This window comes from Pristiophorus japonicus, chromosome 5 (assembly GCF_044704955.1).
Source record: "Pristiophorus japonicus isolate sPriJap1 chromosome 5, sPriJap1.hap1, whole genome shotgun sequence".
Classification (NCBI taxonomy): Eukaryota; Metazoa; Chordata; class Chondrichthyes; family Pristiophoridae; genus Pristiophorus; species Pristiophorus japonicus.
In genome coordinates, this window is record NC_091981.1 from 46,590,797 (window position 1) to 46,610,595 (window position 19,799).

Sequence of the window (19,799 nt, forward strand, 5' to 3'; positions counted from 1 at the left end):
CCTCCATTATTTCTTGATTTATACTCCATCCAACAGTGTAGCTACTGTTAGGGGGCCTATAGACTACGCCGACCAGCGACTTTTTCCCCTTATTATTCCTTAATTATTCCTTAATAGTTGCTAGATTGAAGACTTAGTCTTTGAGGGTGTGAAAAGAGATGAAGCAAGATGTAGGATGGGAGTTTCAAATAGCATGGCCATGCTGGCTGCTAGTGATGGGAGTGGCAGGTGGGGAAAACACACAGAAGTCCAGACTCAGAAGAGTGGCAAGGGTAAACTGGGATACAAGATTGGAAGATGTTGCAGACGTAAGAATGCAACAAGGTCACAGGGAATTTGTAAAGGAGGATTCTGAAGTGCATTGGAGAATGGGGTGCCTGTGGAGGCCAGAAAGGCTGGAGGCAATAGATGAATGAGACTATGCGCAGTATAGGATGTGGTTGGACACAGCAGGCAGTGCGGAAAATGCTGGACAAAGACATGGATGATGATTTTTTTTTGGGGGGAGGAGGGAAGTAGGGGGAGAGATAGGCAACATTTGATGAAAAAGTGGGGTCTTGGTGATGTACTGGAAAGAAGTTCAGTTCAGGACACTAAGGCAGCGTAACTGTTAAACTCACCCTTAGCATTCAGGGAAAGGACATGGAATCAGGGTTCAGAGTTTCTAGCGAGAACCAAACACGACTCCTCTGGTCTTGGTAGTGATTAATTATACTGGAGTCCTTCACTGAATTCATTTAGGTAAAATGGAATCCCTGCGTGATGATTCTGGGATTGATGTCCAGGTCAAAGTTGATGTGCATGGGAATTTGAATGTAGAAGAGTTGGATTTTGCGGTGTAGATTGCGTGTGCTATAAAGATTGCCGAATATATTTTATTAAGGAAGCTTGTGCTGCAGGCAGCATCTGGCTGCTCTGGCAGAAAACAATCAGAAGCATCTGCAGTTAATTGCACAATTGTTGAGTGGAGAATAGAACCAGTGAGGCTGGCTGATGCAGTGGCAATGGCGCAGGGAGAATTTTTATTTCATAAGAGTATCACTCTGGTGGCTGATAAATGCCTAAGGAGCTGTAGGGGGCAAGGTTCTCGCTCCCCGCCCCGTACTTTATCTAAGTCAACTTTCTTTTATGGGTGAGCCTCTGCAATAAAATTTAGCAAATCATTAATCACAGGAGGTTAGAAACTAGAGATATCTAAAAATGTATGTGGTTATGTGAGCAAAACTGTGACGCAAAGAATGTTGTGCTTACATGATTGTGTTAGAGCTGGAGAGAAAGAGTCTGCTCAGGCTAGTATTAGGATGGGCTGGATAGATGCTTGGAATGTGCGAATGTTTTGGTTTCCTGTGGATGTTATAGCATTCTGCACGATGACAGCCATTATCTGTTGTTTTCAACTTTGTTTATGTATCTTTAATTTAACCAACTAACTAGCTTTATATTACTAACAATCAAGTTATAATGCTAAAGTAGGAATTGGAGATAGCTTAGCAGAACTGCTTGCGAAACTAATTAAAAGTTAGTGAGTATAGAAAGACTTGGGATGGAAGGCAGTTGGGGAAGTTAACGTAAACGTAAAAAGTTAAAGTTTGCTTGGTCATAAAGCAGCTAATGACCGATATAGCTCTGACTTGGGCCTCATGCATGAAAAGAGTACTGGATGAGGCTGTGTGTTAATTATACCTGAGAGAATGGGGGCCAGGGAGATAAGAGACAAATTCCAAAGGAAGGGACCCTGCGAAAATATAAACAGGAAAGACATGCGGACAAGATCATGAGGCATCTTTAGGGAGGGCTTTGTTTCAAGAATTGGGTACTGAGTTTTTAGGGGAACCTCTCAAGGTCTTGTCAATATCCCATTTCAGGTCCACCCCTAAAAAAATAAAAGTAACCTCCTGAAGGGTTGTCCTCACAGACGGTGGAGGACAGAAAGCTATAGGTTCTAAATAAAAGGAAGAGAAGCCGCTCAGAGAACTGCTCATGTGTGCCAATCGTCTGTTTGATCGGATCGGTATCAGCCGCTTGTCACAGTCGTATGTTTTTACTGTATGACTAATGTGTCATATTCCGTCTTAAACTCTTATTAAACACAATATACCCACCATATTGGTTTGCACACGAACCTGATTATTTAAAGTGACCAGAGATAGCCGTAAAGAGCTTATTTCTAACAAGCATCATAGCCAAACCCTATCTTATCTTCTCCAGAGGTCCATACACCTGCACCTCCAGCAAAGGCCTACGATAGCAAGCGAAGATGGGACTCGGTTTTACTCTCCGAAGGCTCTGAGGTAAACTGTAGCATTCCTACCATATGCCAGCTGAGAACAACTAACTCAACACAGAATGAGGATCAAATCTGATGTGTTTCTCATTTGTATATTCAGTTAGTTACTAGCTTAACCAACTGAGTCACCAGAGTGATTTGAAAGCTTAAAGTTACCACTAAGAATTATTAACTAAAGATTGAAAGTATGAAAGCTTTCTCACAATCCTAGTAATCTCATTTCATTGGTCAATGGAATTGAAATAATGAACAACTATTGTCATAATGAGTTACAATGTCTCGTATTGAGTTATTGCATTGATGTCTTATAGCAATCTAAAATAGAAATTAACAGTACTATAATGAATGTTAATGTTGACATATTTGTTTATGTAGCTCAACTTTAATTTATCACTGTTAATAATTCAGTTTGTTTTAAAAAAGTTATAACTGAATCACTGTTCATGAACTAAACAAATGTTGAACTTAATCCAACTTTTATAATAATCATACTACTTTGCACTCAGGTTAACAGATATAAAATGTCACATTTATAATTTTTCTTTTACCAACCACATCAATAATACAGTAATGCAATCCTTCAGTTTAGCTCTTTACACATAGGTCATCTTAAATGTTCATCTAAATGGTTGTGTAATTATGTGCTTCATGGAGTTTGACATTTATTTTTTTGGGGGAAAAAAGACTTCAAAATTGTATTCAGAAAGCAGGATCAAAACTACTGTACAAAAGGACACCTTAATAAAACTCATACCGATGTGAGCTTAATTAAAAATGCACACGATTTTTATTTCCAAAGTATAATTTTCTTTCTTGAAAACAATTTAACAGAAGGCAATTTACATATAATTTCATGCATGTATGTTACATAGGAACAGGAGTAGGCCAATCAGCCCTTTGAGCTTGTTCCGCCACTCAATGAGATCACAGGTGAACTCCAATACCCATCTTTAGCCCATATTCCTTAATACCTTTGGTTAACAGAAAGCTATCAATCTCCGATTTAAAATCATCAATTAATCTAGCACCAATTGCTATTTGCGGAAAAGAGTTCCAAACTTCTACCAACCTTTGTGTATAGAAGTGTTTCCAAATTTCACTCCTGAAAGGTCTGGCTCTAATTTTTCCTAGTCCTAGACTCCCCAACTAGTGGAAATAATTTATCTCTATCTACCCTATCTGTTCCCCTCAATATCTTAAAAACTTTGACCGGATCACCCTTTAACCTTCTAAACTCTAAGGAATATAATCCTAATTTGTGTAATCTCTCTTCGTAACTTAACCCTTGAAGTCTGGGTATCATTCTGGTAAACCTACACTCCCTCCAAGGCCAATATATCCTTCCTAAGGTGTCATGCCTAGAAATGCTCACAGTACTCCAGGTGTGATCGAACCAGGGTTTTGTATAGCTGCAGCATAACTTCTACTCCCTTGTATTCTAGTCCTCTAGTTATAAAGGCCAGCACCCCATCAGTCTTTTTGAATAGTTTCTGTACCTGTTCATGACATTTTAATGATCTATGTACCTGAACCCCCAAGTCTCTTTGGATCTTCACCGTTTTTAGCCATTCACCATTAAGAAATTACCCTGTTCTATCCTTTTTAGATCCAAAGTGGATGACCTCACCTTTGCCTTCATTGAACTCCATTTGCCATAGTTTTGCCCATTCACTTAATCTGTCGATACCCCTTTGTAATGTTGTACTTTCAACTACACTGCCTACAATTCCACCTATCTTTGTGTCATCGGCAAATTTGGATATATGACTTTCTATGCTATCGTCGAAGTTGTTAATAAATACAGTGAATATTTGAGACTCCAACAGAGATCCCTGCGGGACACCACAAGTCACCTGCTGCCAATTTGAGTACCTACCCATTATCCCTACTGCCTGTCTCCTGCCGCTCAGCCAATTTTCTAATCGGGTCAATAATTTGCCCTCAATTCCATGGGCTTCTACTTTAGTTAACAGTCTCTTTTGTGGAACTTTATCAAATGCCTTCTAGAAGTCCATATAAATAACATCCATAGACATTCCCCTGTCCACTACTTTAACCACCTCTTCTAAAATTCAATTAGGTTTGTCAGGCATGACCTACCTTTCACAAATCTATGGTGGCTCTCGCTGATCAACTGAAATTTTTTCAGGTGTTCAGACACCCTATCCTCAATTATAGACTCTAGCAATTTCCTGACAACAGATGTTAGGCTAACTGGTCTATAAGTCCCTGGTTTCCTTCTCTCACCATTTTTAAATAGAGGAGTGACATGCACAATTTTCCAATCTAAAGAACGGCTCCTGAATTGAAAGAACTTTGGAAGATTATAGTTAGGGTATCTACAATGTACTCCCCTACTTCAATTAAAACCCTGGGATAGAAATCATCTGGTCCTGTGGATTTATCACTCTTTAGTGCCATTATTTTCTTCATTATTGTTATTTTACTTACATTAATTTTATTGAGTTCCTGTCCTTATTTAGTTTCCTTGCGATTTCTTTCTCTATTGTAAATAATGATGCAAAGTAATTATTCAACATATCCACCATTTCCTTATAATTGATAATAGCACCGCTTTCAGTGTTTAAGGGGCCAACATTGCTGCTGACTACCCTCTTTTTCCTAATATAATTGTAATTTAAAAAAAATGTTCAATGTAATAATTCATCGTCATGATTTAATTAGTAATAAAGGAAGCCTTGCATTTATATAGTGCTTTTCACAACCTCATGACATCCCAAAGCACTTTAGTCAATGAAGTACTTTTGAAGTGTAGTCACTGTTGTAGGAAACACCACAGCCAATTAGCGCACAGCAAGGTCCCATAAACAGCAACAGGATAATGATTGGATAATCTATATTAGTGATTTGGTTGAGATAAATTTTGGCCAAGACTCTGGAAATAATTCTTCTGTTCTCCTTTGAAATAGTGCCATGAAATCTTTTATGTCCACCTGAGAGAGCAGACAAGGCCTTGGTTTAACATCTCAGCCAAAAGACGGCCCCTCCGACAGTGCAGCACTCCTTCAATACTACGCTGGAGTGTCAACTGAGATTATGTGCCAAAGTTTCTGGAGTTGAACCACTAACCTTCCGACTCAGACGAGATTCTACCCACTGAGCCATGGCTGACACAGCTGTCAAGACTTCTTTTAATTAGAAATAGATAAAGGACAAGGTTAGTATGCCTCACTAGTAGCCAATTAGTTTGGTTATTTTAGTTGAGAAATAGCTCTCACGGTTTTATCATTTCTAAATGACAGTTTAGATCCTAACATTTCACAATTTTTAGTACAATTGACTTCCTAAATTCAGAAAGAACCTGTTCACAGTATGTTGCACTATTCATGTTTCTTCTTACCTATGAACGTTCTTAAATTATTTGTCAGCCTAGCTTACATAACCGAGTCCTGGAGAGGGCTTAAATCCACAACATTCTAACTTACAGGCGAGGGTGTTATCAACTGAGCTAAGCTGCTACAATCGAGCACAATGTATTATAGAATAGTGAATAACTTAAAGATGAACAACTTGAGAATGTAATAGGCAGAATGGAAAGGTTTAATCAGGGTAGCAATAGGGATCTTGCCGCTAACTTGAGTAATTGATGGAATTAGCTAGTCTGGTGCAGCTATGCTTTATTTTTATATAATAACCAAGTATATTGCAGTAGTGTTAACTTTTAATTTTTTCTTTGCAAAGCATGATGATATAGTCTTTAAGCCTCAATGTACTGTTATACTTGCTTGCCCAAGATCGATGTCAATAAACTGTTGAACTGAAACTGATAACTGCAGCACTGGCCACGATAATTGAGTTGCTTGTATGAGCTAATCCCCAAATTGAGGTTGTGCCCTAGTGATGCAGCTACCAGTATTTTTAATTGGACCTTAACTGTGTAAAAAAAATTGCCTACTTCAGATTAGAACTGATGTACTAAATTACAGAATTAGAGACAGACGATTGTCACCAGACTTATTTAGTTGCACTGCAGGAAGAATGTGCTACATGGTAAAATAATAGAAAAAAAGAATTGTACTGATCTCGTTAGCTCAACTGAAGGAAGATATATTCTAATGTGTTAACCAAGTTTTTTTTTAAATTGTATAGGTTTGCTATTAATTTCTACTTATATGGAATTGTTTTTGGCATAATCACTTAATGGATAGATGTCAGTAGTCACATAGCAGTGATAAGAAAGGATATATAGGGAGAGGATCTGCACCCTGGCGTGAAGCTGCTCTGAACTTCCGGAGAGAGAGATGTTGCTGGCCGTGCTGCAAGAATAGGTTAACTACCATATCTTGTAAGTAAAGTTACCCTATAATAATAGCATGCTCTCATACTATTGTGCTCAATGTTGTATGTTACATTTCATGCATTACAACAGAGACTATACCTCAAAAAGTACTTCATTAGCTGTAAAGCGATTTGGGACGTCTGATGATCACGAAAGTTTCTTTCTTAGTTTCTTTCTTTCTATGTTTTGCTGGACTTGGAGCTTCCATCATTAAACAAAGATTAAATTGATATATACTCATGATTTCTGAAGGCTGAACCCAAATTATATGGAAAGACAAAACACAGTGATTAAATTATCTAACACACTGGAAAAGTTCATAAGTTATAATTCAAATCTCAAATGCAGATACCAAACTAACACACTAAGTGGTATGTAATACTGTTCGCCTGCAGAATGCTTTTCTTCCCTACTGTAATGAATAAGAATAATCGGATTATGCTTTGGGATTAAAGATACTTCAAGGGTGAAGTTGTGGGAGTGGTAGGGAATGTAAAGATGGAAGAGTGACGCAAGGTGAACCTGGCAGGCAGTTGATGGGGTGAGGAGTAAACAACACAGCAAGTGAGTCAAAGTTAGGAGACAATAAGACATGGATAGTATATGGGGCAATTATGTAGTATCGCAGAGGAATGCAAAGTGCACAGAGGAGAACAGCTGTCAACATTGGAAAATATTAGGAGTGAGAATTATGATCAAGGAGGATTGATTGCACCGCAAACTCATTTATAATCATATTCAACTTTGTTTATTTTTAGTGGCATACATCAAAACAGGTTACATTTTAAACCAAAAATGAATATCGTCACTCTCTCAGCACATGCCACCATTGGGAAGGGGAAACAAAAGAGAAGGAGGAGGGAAAAAAGGGAGGGTGGGGAAAGTACAAATATTTTTCAAACTAAGTTTTCTGTTTCATTACTGTTGTTTTTCTCTTCTTTCAACCACTCTTTCATCTGCTTTTATTTCCTCAGATTATCTGTTTCCAGGCTTCATTTCCTATTCCACTTCCTTCTCTTCACTTAATTTTCTTTCCTCTTCTGTTTCTCTCCTTTCCCACCTCTAAGTAAATCATACAATCTTCAATCTCAGGCTCAACAGGTAAGACAGTCTGTAAACATTTCCACTGCAGAACTGACATTGAAAGGCAAGTCCCAGCCATATTTGAAAATGCAATGTTAATTGCTGGATAAGTACTAATCTTACTGAGTAAGTGTGCATAATTGAGGTCAAGAGAAAGTGAAAGGAATGCACATTGTATACATTTTTTTTTAAATGACAACTCTCAAAGTTCTTTGCATAAGTCACTGGACATTACATACAAATCTGACCAATTTTTCTACTCCACATTTAATCAGTTCATCTTCAGCTATATTGAAAATAATTTCCATAGTCCAACTTGTCACTCACGAGGTATGAAACCTTCAAATCTGTACAAGGATAAGTCAGCCAAGTTGAGAGTCACAGTAACTCTCCCAGCAGGAGGATCAACAGGTTAATTCCACGTCAGTTTAATTTGCAATGATCATCAAGATATTCTGCATCCAACATTTCGCAATACATGTTTCTAGGGTTGTTGGATTTTTAAAAAACTATTCTAAATTACATGCTTGTTTTCAAATGATTTTGACGATACTTTTGAACTCTGGATTTGTCTTGGCAGAAGAAACAAAGTCAGCTTCATGGTGCTCATAGTATTTATTGTGAAACTTCAGACAAGGATTGGGGAAAATAACAGATGGATGTGTACACAAGTTATACCAAGAGACAGGACAACTAATGAATACATATATATTAATATAGACCCTGTACATAGATAGGTAGATAATAAAAGCACTATAATATACACTGAACATAACATTCCAATGCAATTACTATAGACTACCTATAATTGGTGATAGTATTATTCCACAGCATTTTAAGGTGTATTTACATAGCAGCACTGATTTTGGAAAACAGATGCTGTGCCAGTCTCCCAGTGCCATTGTTCTCCATTTACATTTTCAATCCATTCTGATCTTCATCAGGGGCCGGACAGAACAGAGCAGGCACATCTAGTGGCAGCTCATGAACAAGATTATTTATATTTTATATAGTTTATATTTATTAGTTAGTTTATATTTCCAACTGATGCTGAGAGACCTGCACCTTTAAATAATGTTGTGACCGTTATACCAGTGTTCTTTGCAGTTAGTTTACTACAAAGGTTCAAAGGACTAAAAACACAACGGGCGGAGGGAGGGGGAGGGGGTAATTTTACAAATCGCACGGCTGGCAGGAAATCTCAGCACTGGCACTGTAAATTGTAAATTTAGACATACATTGATCACAAATTTCTGCCAGTAAAATCAATTTTCTTTTGCTACTCAATTTGTGCTACTGGTGGGAAAAGCTCCCGGCAGAGCAAATGTGGAAATTGAACCCTAAGATGCCACAAACAATAACATTAAACAGTTTCAATTTCCATTAACCATCTATCATTACGAATTGATCTTTTGTGATATTGCACGGGGAGAGTCCAGACCAGGTGCAGTGTTCAGGTAAACTGTGGTAGAGGCCAGGTGATCATTGGACCAAGGTGTGCAGATGTAATTCAGTCCCCATTTTAAATTCGTACATTCTGCCCTTATATTTCCATTATAAATGCCTATGTCCATTTTTATAATGGAAACTGCCAAAGCAAGCCTGTCCATTTGTAATTATACTGTTCTAGTAGTGGCAGCATTGCAGCACATCCACTGGAGGAAGGTGCAATTACAGTACATCAAGTTTACATATGGAGTTTTCATTATAAATGTGGACACAGGAACTTACAATCGAAAAAGCTGTCAGGAAGCGCACCAAGTGTTGCGATTGGTAGCAGCATTTTCATCACCTATGTAGACAGATTAGAAATATCATCATTTATCAAAAAAATTGACTAAGGCTGAAGATCTTGAGATTAACAAATAGAAACAAAATGTTCAGTATATATTATTTGTAACAATAGGAATGGTTTATTTCAGGCTATAATCTGGTGATTATATAAACTACCAGAACCTCACCGTTAGTTAAGATTAGAACCCCAGTAATGACTCCTTGTTTTCCAGTACTTTACCCAATAAAATACCCAACTCACATAATGAATGCCCAACATATACATACTTTATCACTCAAACAACAAAGGTAAAGGGAGCAATTGTGCATAAAACAGTGTTGTCGAACAGAATTTGCTGACTAGCCACAGGTGCACCTACGGCGATACCATTTTAACCACATGCACTAATTTTAGTAGAAAAGGCCTTACATACACTCATAATGCGGGTAAAAATACTTCATGTGTATATTTTCTTAAAAACATCTACCGCCATTCAGTAATTAAGGAATTAAAAACACTCGCATTGATCAAATTAACACCCGCACACTCTGCTTTTCATATCATTTTACCAATAAATGTATTAAATGTTAAAGTACATGTGCACAGGACACACAAATGAGTATTGAAATCACATGCTTAAAGACAGTGTCTTATTACTCACTTTTTTTATTACTAATCAGAAATGCAATTAACTACATCTGGGTTCCCAATTAGCCACGTGTGGCTAGTGGCACCTGCGGACGAGGCTGACGGGACTGGCTCTGCAAGGGCTGGGCGTGGAGGTCGTCCTCTCGGCTTACGCCGATGATGTGCTCCTCACGGTCGAAGAACCCGTTGACCTGCGGAGGATGCGTGAGTGCCAGAAGATTTATTCGGCCGCATCCTCCGCCAGGATCAACTGGGAGAAATGTTCCGGACTCCTGGTAGGTCAGTGGCGGGTGGACTTCCTACCGGAGGAGCTCAGGCCTTTTGCCTGGAGCACGACCCATCTCCTCTATCTGGGAGTCTACCTTAGCCCCGACGAGGAAGCCTGGCCGGCGAACTGGCAAGAGCTGGAGGCCAAGGTCGCCGCTCGCCTAGGGCGCTGGACAGGACTGCTCCGAGTGCTGTCCTACAGGGGTCGAGCGCTAATCATAAACCAGCTGGTGGCTGCTAAGCTGTGGTACCGGCTGGTCACTTTGACCCCTCCCCCTGCGTTTGTCGCCAAGATACAGAAGAAGCTGGTGGACTTCTTCTGGAACAACAGGAAGCACTGGGTCTCTGACGCGGTCTTGAATCTCTCGCTTAGGGAGGGCAGTCAGTCGTTGGTGTGAGTCAGCACCCAGCTAGCGACTTTCTGTCTTCAGACTCTGCAGAGATACCTTTACGTCGAGCCCCCTCCTAGGTTGCATGCGCTGGTGACGTTTTTCTTCCGCCAGCAGCACAGCCTCAACTACGACACGCAGCTCCTGTTTGTGAGCTTGGGGGGCGTCAGGACCGCCGTCCAGGGGCTGCCTGTCTTTTACAAGGAACTCACCAGGGTCTGGAACAAAGTCTCCATCAAGCGCAGCTCTCCACCGGCTGGAGTGGCAGATGTCCTGCAGGAGCCGCTGCTCGGGAATCCGTATCTCCACGACCGAGGTTTTAGATGGCAGTCGGGCGAGAGGGCTGTGGCTGGTGAGGTGACCAGGGTCAGGGACCTGCTCGATGGCGGAGGAGCGGGCTGGATGGCACCGGAGGAGCGGGCTGGATGGCACCAGATATGCTGGCACGGCGCCTAAACTCGGCCGACGTCTGCTGCGCAGTCGATGCCATCGAGTTGCTAAAAACAGCTCTGGGCCCTGACTCCGTTAGGTGTGTCGAGGAGGCTCAAGCACGTGGGGAGATCCAGTCCGAACTGATCCCCGTCCAGACGGAATTCCTCATCGGCGCCAAACCCCGGAACCTCCCTCGGGAGCCGGCGCCTCACAACTTTAGCCGCCTCGGGGAAATCCCCTCCGTGCCTTTCAGTTCTGCGCCGAGGGGTTTCCTGTACGGGCTGCACCTGCACACTCTCAACCTTGCCATCCTCGTCTGCCGTCCGGACATGCCATGGCGTACCATCTTTCCGTCCGGAAGAGCGGGGATCCCGACGATGGAGTGCACTCTACGCAGGAGTCCTCCCACTATTTATTGGGGACTTGGCCTGGAGGGTGGTGCACAGAACAGTCCCGTGCAACAAATTTTTAATCCGGTTCACGGGCTCCCAGGCTGCCTGCAATTTCTGCGGTCTGGAAGAGTCCGTGTTCCATGTTTTTATGGAGTATGCGAGGTTGCAGCCCCCGTTTCATTATTTAAAGGGGCTGCTCCTCAATTTCTGGCTGTACTTCAGTCCCACACTCCTGATCTTTGAGCAAAACCTGTGCGGAGGGGAGCGAGTAGGTCCGAGGGCCTCCTCGTAGGACTGCTCCTGGGCACGGACAAGGGTGCCATCAGCCAGTCCAGGCAGCGGGCGGTCGAGGGGGTCATTCAGCCTGACTGCCTGCCTCTCTCCTGCGCGTACATCCGCGACAGAGTGTCCTTGGAGATGGAGCATGCGGTGTCCACTGGTACGCTCGCGGCCTTCCGCGAGAGGTGGGCGCCGGAGGGACTGGAGTGCATCATCACCCCCGGCAACCAAATTTTTATTTGATTTTATGTTTTAAAGTTTAATTTGTTTTAATTGCCGGGTTTTAGTGTCCCCCTCCCCTTTTATAGGGGGCACTTGTAAATTATATGATTTTAATGCCCCAAAAAACCCCACAAAATAGAACAAAAAAAAACCCAAAAAATTAAAAAAAGAGGGCAGTTAAAAGTTTCTGGAGTGTCCCCCAGATCGGGGGGCACTCGATCTAATGTTTATTTTGTTTCCCCAAAAAGAGTTGTGGCTAGTGGCACCTGCGGACGAGGTTGACGGGACTGGCTCTGCAAGGGCCGGGCGTGGAGGTCGTCCTCTCGGCTTACGCCGATGACATGTTCCTCACGGTCGAGGATCCCGTTGACCTGTGGAGGATGTGTGAGTGCCAGGAGATTTATTCGGCCGCATCCTCCGCCAGGATCAACTGGGAGAAATGTTCCGGACTCCTGGTAGGTCAGTGGCGGTTGGACTCCCTGCCGGAGGAGCTCAGGCCTTTTGCCTGGAGCACGACCCATCTCCTCTATCTGGGAGTCTACCTTAGCCCCGACGAGGAAGCCTGGTCGGCGAACTGGCAAGAGCTGGAGGCCAAGGTCGCCGCTCGCCTAGGGCGCTGGACAGGACTGTTCCGAGTGCTGTCCTACAGGGGTCGAGCGCTAGTCATAAACCAGCTGGTGGCCGCTAAGCTGTGGTACCGGCTGGTCACTTTGACCCCTCCCCCTGCGTTTGTCGCCAAGATACAGAAGCAGCTGGTGGACTTCTTCTGGAACAACAGGAAGCACTGGGTTTCTGCGGCGGTCTTGAGTCACCCGCTTAGGGAGGGCGGTCAGGCGTTGGTGTGCATCAGCACCCAGCTAGCGACTTTCCGTCGAGCCCCCTCCTAGGTGGCGTGCGTTGGCGACGTATTTCTTCCGCCAGCAGCACAGTCTCAACTACGACACGCAGCTCCTGTTTGTGAGCTTGGTGGGCGTCAGGACCGCTGTCCAGGGGCTGCCTGTCTTTTACAAGGAACTCACCAGGGTCTGGAACAAAGTCTCCACCAAGCGCAGCTCTCCACCGGCTGGAGTGGCGGCTGTCCTGCAGGAGCCGCTGCTCGGGAATCCGTACCTCCACGACTGAGGTTTTAGGTGTCAGTCAGACGAGAGGGCTGTGGCTGGCGAGATGACCAGGGTCAGGGACCTGCTCGATGGCGGAGGAGCGGGCTGGATGGCGCCAGACGTGCTGGCACGGCACCTAAATTGGGCCATCGAGTCGCTAAAAACAGCGCTGGGCCCTGACTCCGTTAGGTGTGTCGAGGAGGCTCAAGCACGTGGGGAGATCCCGTCCGAACTGACCCCCGGACGGAATTTCTCATCGGCCAAGGGTGCCATCAGCCGGTCCAGGCAGCGAGCGGCCGAGGGGGTCGTTCAGCCCGACTGCCTGCCTCTCTTCCGTGCTTACATCCGAGCCAGGGTGTCCCTGGAGATGGAGCACGCGGTGTCCACCATATGCTCGCGGCCTTCTGTGAGAGGTGGGCGCCGGAGGGACTGGAGTGCATCATCACCCCCGGCAACCAAATTTTAAATGTTTTAAAGTTTAATTTATTTTATTGCCGTGTTTTAGTGTCCCCCTCCCCTTTTATAGTGGGCACTTGTATATATTTGTGGTTTTAGTACTAAAAAAAAGCAACAAAAAAACCCCAACAAAAACAAAAAGGCACTTGTAAACTGTTTGGAGTGTCCCCCACTTTAATAAGGGGGCACTTGATTTAATGTTTATTTATTGTTTTGCAACAAAAGAGTTGTGGCTAGTGGCAAAAACCAAAAAAAAACAAGGGGGCACTTGATTGAAGTTTTTGGAGTGTGCCCCTCCCCCCACTTTTTAACCAGGGGGCACTTGATTGGTTGCAACAAAATAGTTGTGGCTAGTGGCTAACGTGTTGGACAACACTGGCTTAAAGCTACAGAACATGATAGAATGCCTTATTGCCAATGAGAACAGAAATTGCTTTCGAAGCAGGCACATCACAGATGAACAAATACAAGAAACGGAGAGCGCACACGCGCACACAACAAATTTCAGGTAGGATGTGGTACACTTTATTGCTTGCATTTCTTTTTAGGTTTCTATGCCTTAACTAAAGGCCACTGAAAAATGTGATTTATTGGTCAGTTACTCCTTGACAATTTAAAAATAAGTCATACTCCAATTTTGATCTGACTAGTCATTAATTGCCCAGGATGACTATTTTTGCTTTTCAGCTCAGGCAAGAGGCCACATTTGCTCTGTGTTTCTCTCTTTCATTACATTCCCTCAAGAAATGTTTGGTTCTTCCAATCACATGCAGATAATCTTTTGCGAAAGAAAACAGTAACTTGATGCACTGGGCAAAAACAAGGACAAATTTAAATTTGCATTGAAAGAGTCGGAGAAGATATTCCTAAATGCAGCAAGTGATTTTATTGTAGAAAACCCCAGGCAAAAATCAATTTTACAAAATTATGACTTCCTGGTGACATACTGAAAAAAAACGAGAGGTCAAACATTTTCTAAGAAACTTGTTACATGAAACAGTTATTCATTCACTACTGTTCAACAGGATAAGACATGAAAGGCAAGTAAGTTGTCGGTATATATCCTAAGGTATGCAAATATCAAAATCATAGAATGTTAACAGAACAGAAACAGGCCATTTGGTCCATCAAGTCTGTACCGATATTTTTCTCTACATGAGGTACCTAAGCTAATCCCATTCCCTGATCATTCTCTATAACCCCTCAATAAATTTTTTCAAGGAACTATCCAGCTCTTTTTTTTTTTAAAAAGAATTTGCTTCAACAATTTGTGACAAACATTTCCACATTTAAGCACCCTGTGTAAATCATTTTTTTCTAACCTTCCCTTTAGTTGTTTGTGAGCATCTCAAATTTGTGCCCTTGTTATGGGCCCAAATTTGCCCAGCAGTTACTCCATTTTTTTTTGGAGCAACTTGATTTTTCTGGAGTATCTTAAAAATCCCCATTCTGTACATTTAATTTGCGCCAGTGTAAGTGAGTTAGTTAGGATTTTGTGAGTTTAGTTTAGTTTTGTTCAAAAGGGGGCGTTACCAACCACCTACGTCGGTTTTGGCCATTTAAGCCAGTTTGGACAGCTAATAGTTGCTCCAAACTAGCTTAGGCCAGCGTATGTGACCACTTGTGACCGCACAGAAAATCTTTGGAGAGAGTTAAGAAATCAACGCAGGTAGCTGGGGCGTGGGTGGGAGGGAGGGCAGGAGGGCGGGTGGCGAGGGGGGGCGGAGGGAAGCACAGAGGACCTTGCAAAGCATTAAACACCTTCTCAACAACATTCATGAAGCATAAAAACCATCAATAATAAATAAAAAATAAAACTCAAGTCCTACCTTTATAACTCGGCCCGGGAAATTAGCGGGTCGGGCGGCCACTTGGCCAGGGATAGGGGCGGGAGAACTCGCTGGCAGGAGAACAAACTGGCAAGCCCTTCAGCCAGAGCTAGGGGTGGGAGAACGCACCGGCAGGAGAATGCACCGGCAAGCCCTTCGGCCAGGGCTAGGGGCGGGAGAACGCACCGGCAGGAGAATGCACCGGCAAGCCCTTCGGCCAGGGCTAGGGGCGGGAGAACGCACCGGCAGGAGAATGCACCGGCAAGCCCTTCGGCCAGGGCTAGGGGCGGGAGAACGCACCGGCAGGAGAATGCACCGGCAAGCCCTTCGGCCAGGGCTAGGGGCGGGAGAACGCACCGGCAGGAAAACGCACTGGCAAGCCCTTCGGCCAGGGCTAGGGGCGGGAGAACGCATCAGCAGGAGAATGCACCGGCAAGCCCATTCCAGCCGCGGCTGCACCAGACAGCGAGAAATGGCCAATCGAAGTTTTCCACCCGCTGGCTGGCTGCTTGCTGCTCCACTTTTAACTGGCCGGCCAAGCTGCCTTCCGAAGAAAGGCGCTTGGCTTGCTTGCCCCCCCTTCCATCCAGCAACAATGACTGCCCGGCATCTGGTCCCACGCTGCAGAGGGGCTACTGCGCATGCGCGACATCTCCAGTGTGCATGCGTTGAGCTGTCGGCAGTCTTTTGAGCACAGGGCCCTAGCTCCGCCCCCCCACTGTGATTGCCATGCCACGCCAAGCACTAGGACGGCCCACAGAGCGGGGAGAATACGGCAAGATATTTTCGGCACCGTTTTGCGACCAGAAAGTCAGCCTATCTCAGGTAAGTGCACCGAAAAAACCGGAGGGCCAAATTTGGGCCTTATATGTCACTGACCAATGCAAATAATCCATCATTATTTACCCTTTCATAACTGCGAAGGCCTCCATAATGTCACCCATTAACCTCCTTAGTTCTAATTTAAAAAAGCACTAACTTCTCCAACATAAATGTGACCTCTTATCGCTGCTAAAATCCTACACTGCACCTTTTCCATTGCTTTTATATCCTTCCTTTAATGGGGTGTCCAAAACTGATTACAATATTCCAACTGCCATCTAATTAAGATTTTCTACAAGTTCAGTATCAACTTCTTGCTATTGTATTTTATGTCTCTAGATACAAAATCAAGGATTATTTTTATAGCTTTATCTACTTTGAAGGCACCTTTAATGACCTGCGCATCTGTCTGTATAATAAAATCCCTTTTTCACTCTATTTAAAACCTTTCCATGTAAGATGTATTTGCATTTTCTATTAACAAAATGCATTACTTTACATTTTTCTACATGGTACTACAGCTGCCCATCCTACTAGCTTATATGCTCCTGAATTCTTTTGCAACCTTCGTCACGATTTGCCATATCCAATTTGATGTCATCAGCACGTTTCAATAGTATTCCCTCAATTCCTAAGTCCAGATCATTTATATGCATGGTAAATAAGAGCAGCCCCAATATATATACACTGAGAAACTTTATTTTAAAGCTGCCCTTTGCTTTCTTCCCTCCAACCATCTTTCTCTCCATTTAGTAACATTCTCCTTAATTCCAAGCACCATACTTATCAAGTGTTTTCACCTCAGCTGCTAGCCATGTCTCTTGTTACCCCTCTATATTATAGGGCCACTTTAAAAAGTGGTTTTATAATATTACAGGAATTGTAGCACCACTTACACTTACAGGATGCATTTCACAGTACTGGCGGCAAGATACTTTCCTCATGTGCAATTGTTTGAAAATGTTTAATTTTTGATTACAGATTAGGAGTAAGAATCCTAGCTGATTTCCCTTCAGCTAGGGCCAGAGGTCAATTGTAGCTGCCGCCCCATGTAGAGACCAGTTAATTACACACATATCAAACATCAGAAAAGGTAATTAAATGCACCATCATCCAGCAAACAGTTGCAACTTTTGTCTTTGCAATAAAAAATGCTGTGGTTAAAAAGTAAAATCAAAAGCAAGATTAAAAATGTAGTAAGTAAAGGAATAGCATCAAGGGGGATATTTCCTGTGTTTGGTATTTGTAGAGAAATCGTAAACACTATATATATGTTGAGCATTTTGCTACAAACAGTAAACAGAGAAATTCTTCCAGTATTTTCACTTAAAAAAATACTCAAGCACAACTCCAATACCTGCTCCTTTAAATATTTTTGTGGGCTGAAGGAAGAGAGTAGTCCATTTGGAAAAGTGCTTGATATTTTATGAATTGTATAATTTACAAATGTAAATTTTTCCTCAAATTCAAAAATAAGAAAATGTGTTTCTTATAGTTGGTTTTGACAGTAAATAAATCATAAGTAATTTTTACTGGAATAAACTACAGCTGAAAAGGTCACTGGCGTACAGTGACAAAATAATAAAATCTACAGCAAGATTTTTTTTTTAAAGTGTGCTCCCTTTATGGTTCTGTGGTGAGCCATACAGGGCAGAAGGTTCCAAGTTCAGTCCCCAGTCTGTATTAAGTTAGCTGATCTCAGACAGGATGCTATAACTTGCCTCAGTATCTGGGGTGGGGGCACAAATCAGTCGCTATCCAGTACCTAATTGCTATCCAGTGATTACTGTTGGAAAGTGGGCTGATGTGTATGTCAGGAGAGGGTCAGCTGTGATACCCCCACTGTTGAATAGAATGTCAAGTCATTAGTGTCATATATTTTTTTTAAATGGTCATTTGGCTGAGGTACCAGAGGGTGGCCAATGCCTGTAGAACCATATCCCAACAGGAGGGCAACTGGAGAAAATTGGCTCAAAGAAAGTGCATCAATTGATTGTAAAAGATTGTAAAAATTCTGCACAAGATTTCCAAACATGCAAGTGCAATGCCTCATGTCAAAATGTATTTAATGATCCAATGAATCAGTCACACCCATCCCCTGTCCATTGGCAAATCTATTGAGTTCCAGTGTAGCACATCACTGTTAGTACAATGTGCTTTCATAGTGATATTGTACACGATTTGTGATTATCAGAAAGTTATGTCTTTGTTAACTTGATAATGCAGATTTAACACCCTCATCTATCAATAACCACTTACAAGTTATCAGTTAAAAGTTGAGGATAATTTCAGGGATACTCGATATTTTTCATCCTACAGGATATGAAGTTTAATCAGAACTAATAAAGCTCAATGTGTGATCTTGATCGACCAGCACATGATAATAACTGAATTGGCACTTTGCAGAATTAAGTATGCCATGTTAATCAACATAATCACCTCTTTTTAATCCTACAGATAAGATTAAATTACTTACTATAGGTATGGTTTCCCTCATTCTTTGAAAGCATTTCAACCTCCACATACAAATGAACGCAGTTAGTCAACAGGGGAAATACCATCTAAGGACATTGGCCATTTAGGGACATTGTGCCATCTGTGGCCATCTTGTTCAGATGTTCTTTCCCACATCCTACGTATATAATGCACTGCCCTGAGCCACACACTAGCTCTTTGACTAGAAGAAGCAGAAAGACCAAGTAGAAACAATGAGAGAATGTAACATACACATGAAAATGATCAAAGTTCCTAGTTGTTCCAAAGTCAGAAAGAGGACCAAATGGTCAGAAGGTGTATGCGGAAGCTGAAATATGTTGAAAGAAATATGTTGAAAGAATAAAAGACTGTAGCTAGAGTTGGTAATCTTACATTCTGCCTTATTTGTCCAACTTTTACAACTAAATAGATTACACTGAGTCATGCAATAATTGGAGGTGGGAACTCAATCAGCTCAATGATAGAGCCAGTCTGGAACACAGCCACACTGAAATGCTTGGTGTCTTGAACGGTTAAATAAAAGTCACACCCTGTAATACAAAGAAATGTCTTCCACAATGGCCAGACATACCCTTCTTATATTGGCCTAAAATGTGGTTGCTACAAAGATAAACTGACAACGTTCTTCTACCTACACATGTTCAATGCTTAAACTTTCCAAGTGCCTTTATAAATCTGGATTCCAGGGATGGACAAAAGACGAACAGCAGCAATACAGACTCTCTATGAAGTAGCAGACAGCCCTTCATTATGTAAGAAAAGCTGTATTGTTACACCCAAATCGGTTAAAATTGTGGCGGTATACTTTCTTCTGTTCATGGTTAGTGAAAATGTTAGCATGAATGTATTATGGGTTTCCCTATTTTCAACTCCCTCTGATAATTTCGCTAACAGATCCATGATCTTGCATCAATAAAAACCTCTTATTATTATAGATTCTAAAATGGAACTTTAATGGATGACTCAGATTCCCATTCTGAGCAGCGAGTGACTTTCAACCCAGTAAATTCAATGTTTTTATTG

The 19,799-nt window shown here is 42.4% G+C and overlaps 1 protein-coding gene and 1 long non-coding RNA gene across 5 annotated transcripts in view; one reads left to right on the forward strand and one right to left on the reverse strand.

The window, feature by feature from the left end:
* osbpl10b (oxysterol binding protein-like 10b) overlaps positions 1-19,799 on the reverse strand; it is a 347,280-nt gene that overhangs the window by 64,124 nt on the left and 263,357 nt on the right. The gene's annotated exons all lie outside the window — the stretch shown is intronic.
* Positions 1-19,799, forward strand: part of LOC139264320 (uncharacterized) — a 37,691-nt gene that overhangs the window by 15,807 nt on the left and 2,085 nt on the right. For 2 of the 3 annotated variants that reach the window (XR_011593318.1, XR_011593317.1), the window contains exons 2-4: positions 2,209-2,291; positions 5,218-5,465; positions 6,398-6,593. This is a non-coding gene — a long non-coding RNA (uncharacterized lncRNA). Of the gene's footprint in view, positions 1-2,208; positions 2,292-5,217; positions 5,466-6,397; positions 6,594-17,261; positions 17,359-19,799 lie in introns of those variants that run through there. The other variant, XR_011593319.1, reaches the window with a different exon arrangement.